This window comes from Neophocaena asiaeorientalis, unplaced genomic scaffold (genome assembly GCF_003031525.2).
Source record: "Neophocaena asiaeorientalis asiaeorientalis breed wild unplaced genomic scaffold, Neophocaena_asiaeorientalis_V1.1 scaffold464, whole genome shotgun sequence".
In the NCBI taxonomy this organism is placed as follows: Eukaryota; Metazoa; Chordata; class Mammalia; order Artiodactyla; family Phocoenidae; genus Neophocaena; species Neophocaena asiaeorientalis.
In genome coordinates this window covers 143,926-147,314 of record NW_020174569.1, presented here as the reverse complement: position 1 = coordinate 147,314, position 3,389 = coordinate 143,926, and the positions used below count along the sequence as shown (strand labels likewise).

The 3,389-nt window shown below is 44.9% G+C and overlaps 1 non-coding gene across 1 annotated transcript; it reads left to right on the top strand.

Annotated features, from left to right (window-relative positions):
* The first annotated feature begins 281 nt into the window (after positions 1-281).
* On the top strand, positions 282-389 carry LOC112408399 (U6 spliceosomal RNA). The gene has a single exon (XR_003004945.1). It is a non-coding gene; the product is annotated as a U6 spliceosomal RNA (small nuclear RNA).
* Positions 390-3,389: the final 3,000 nt, after the last annotated feature.

Sequence of the window (3,389 nt, the reverse complement as noted above, 5' to 3'; positions counted from 1 at the left end):
GGTAAAAATCTTACGTCAGTTCAAATTGAATAGACTATTCACAACAGCAAACTTCCAAAAAAAAAGAAGGGAAAGAACTGTTCAGGGGAAGCCTATCAGTTTAAGCCATACTCAAATATAAACCATAACGAATGCTAATAGTGTGAAAAGGTAAGACATTGAAAAAGTTAATAAGTCCCATTGGGCCAATTCAGGGATCCAACAATGACAAACCCCCAAAAATATAATTATCATTTTACTGAATCCACTACTATCACAAGGCAATAGGAACAAAGCCAATAGTACTTGCTTTGTCGGCACATATTACTAAAACTGAAATGATATAGAAAAGATTACTATAATCCCTATGCAAGGGTGAAATGCCAATTCTTAAACTGTTTTATATTTTTCTTATGTTTAAAAAAAGAAGTGCAAGAAGGATGAATCAGAAACTAATTAGTTACATACAGGTGTTAAGGGGGAACAAAATGGAAGGGATTGTGGAGAGGGCAGTGACTCTTTCATGAATATACATTTAATACAATTTTGACACTGACTTTTTGAATCATGTTGCTTTATGTATTCAAAAATAATATTAAAAACACTAGGAGAACAAAACCTCAAATAATAGGAACAATGTAACATAACTATATCCCAAGTTAAATAAGTAAACATATAAATAACCATACCAAAGGGGAAAATTAGGACTAACCTGAGTAACTTTAAAACATAGTAGTCTGGGAGAGAGGGGAGATGGCGAAAAAGTAAGACATGGAGATCACCTTCCTCCCCACAGATACATCAGAAATACATCTACACATGGAACAACTCCTACAGAACACCGACTGAACGCTGGCAGAAGACCTCAAACCTCCCAAAACGCAAGAAACCCCCCACGTATCTGGGTAGGGCAAAAGAAAAAAGAATAAACAGAGACAAAAGAATAGGGACGGGACCTGCACCAGTGGAAGGGAGCTGTGAAAGAGGAAAGGTTTCCACACACTAGGAAGCCCCTTCACGGGCAGAGAATGTGGGTGTTAGAGGAGGGAAGCTTCGGAGCCATGGAGGAGAGCGCAGCAACAGGGGTGCGGTGGGAAAAGCAGAGAGATTCCCGCACAGAGGATAGCTGCCAACCGGCACTCACCAGCCGGAGAGGCTTGTCTGCTCACCCGCCGGGGTGGGCGGAGGCTGGGAGCTGAGGCTTGGGCTTCCGTCAGATGGTAGGGAAAGGACTGGCGGCGTGAAAACAGCCTGAAGGGGTTAGTGCACCACGGCTAGCCCAGAGGGAGTGGGGTAAAAGTCTGGACCTGCCGAAGAGGCAAGAGGCTTTTTCTTCCCTCTTTGTTTCCTGGTGCACGAGGAGAGGGGATTAAGAGCGCTGCATAAAGGAACTCCAGAGACTGGCGCAAGCCGCGGCTATCAGCGAGGACCCCAGAGACGAGCGTGAGACACTAAGGTCGCTGCTGCTGCCACCAAGAAGCCTGTGTGCGAGCACAAGTCACTATCCACACCTTCCCTCCCGGGAGCCTGTGCAGCCTGCCACTGCCAGGGTCCCGTGATCCAGGGACAACTTCCCCATGAGAATGCACGGTGCGCCTCAGGCTGGTGCAACGTCACACCTGCTGCCGCAGGCTCGCCCCGCACTCCGTGCCCCTCCCTCCCACCGGCCTGAGTGAGCCACTGCCCCCAAATCAGCTGCTCCTTTAACCCCGTCCTGTCTGAGTGAAGACAGACACCCTCTGGCGACCTACACACAGAGGCGGGGCCAAATCCCGCACTCCGTGCCCCTCCCTCCCACCGGCCTGAGTGAGCCACTGCCCCCAAATCAGCTGCTCCTTTAACCCCGTCCTGTCTGAGTGAAGACAGACACCCTCTGGCGACCTACACACAGAGGCGGGGCCAAATCCAACGCTGAACCCAGGGAGCTGTGCGAACAAAGAAGAGAAAGTGAAATCCCTCCCAGCAGCCTCATAAGGAGCGAATTAAATCTCCACAATCGACTTGAGTACCCTGTATCTGTGGAATATATGAATAGACAACGAATCATCCCAAATTGAGGAGGTGGACTTTGAGAGCAAGATAGTTTTTCCCCTTTTCCTCTTTTTGTGTGTATGTATACACTTCTGTGTGAGATTTTGTCTGTATAGCTGTGCTTCCACCATTTGTCCTAGGGTTTTCTCCATCCGCTTTTCCTTACTTTAAAAAAAATTTTTTTCGTAATAATAATTTTTTATTTTAATAACTTTATTTTATTTTATCTTACTTTATTTTATCCTCTTTCTTTCTTTCTACTTCTTCTCCCTTTTATTCTGAACTGTGTGGATGAAAGGCTCTTGGTGCTCCAGCCAGGACTCAGTGCTGTGCCTCTGAGGTGGGAGAGCCAACTTCAGGACACTGGTCCACAAGAGACGTCCCAGCTCCACGTAATATCAAATGGCGAAAATCTCCCAGAGATCTCCATGTCAACACCAACACCCAGCCTCACTCAACGACCAGAAAGCTACAGTGCTGGACACCCTATGCCAAACAACTAGCAAGACAGGAGCACAACCCCACCAATTAGCAGAGAGGCTGCCTAAAATCATAAGGCCACAGACAGCCCAAAACACACCACCAGACGTGCACCTGCCCACCAGAAGGACAAGATCCAGCCTCATCCACCAGAACACAGGCACTAGTCCTCTCCACCAGGAAGCCGACAAAACCCACTGAACCAACTTTAGCCACTGGGGACAGACACCAAAAACAACGGGAACTACAAACCTGCAGCCTGCAAAAACGAGACCCCAAACGCAGAAAACAAAATGAGAAGACAAAAAAACACACAGCAGATGAAGGAGCAAGATAAAAACCCACCAGACCTAACAAATGAAGAGGAAATAGGCAGTCTACCTGAAAAAGAATTCAGAATAATGATAGGAAAGATGATCCCAAATCTTGGAAATAGAATAGAGAAAATGCAAGAAACATTTAACAAGGATCTAGAAGAACTAAAGATGAAACACGTAATGATGAACAACACAATAAATGAAATTAAAAATACTCTAGAAGGGATCAATAGCAGAATAACTGAGGCAGAAGAACGGATAAGTGACCTGGAAAATAAAATACCGGAAAAAACTACTGCAGAGCAGAATAGAGAATAAAGAATGAAGAGAACTGAGGACAGTCTTTTCAGACCTAGGGACACATACAGACTGAAAATGAGGGGATGGAAAAAGATGTTCCATGCAAATGGAAATTAAAAGAAAGATGGTGTAGCAATTCTCATATCAGACAAAATAAACTTTAAAATAAAGACTATTACAATAAACAAAGAAGGAAACTACATAATGATCAAGGGATCAATCCAAGAAGAAGATATAACAATTCTAAATATTTATGCACCCAACATAGGAGCACCTCAATAC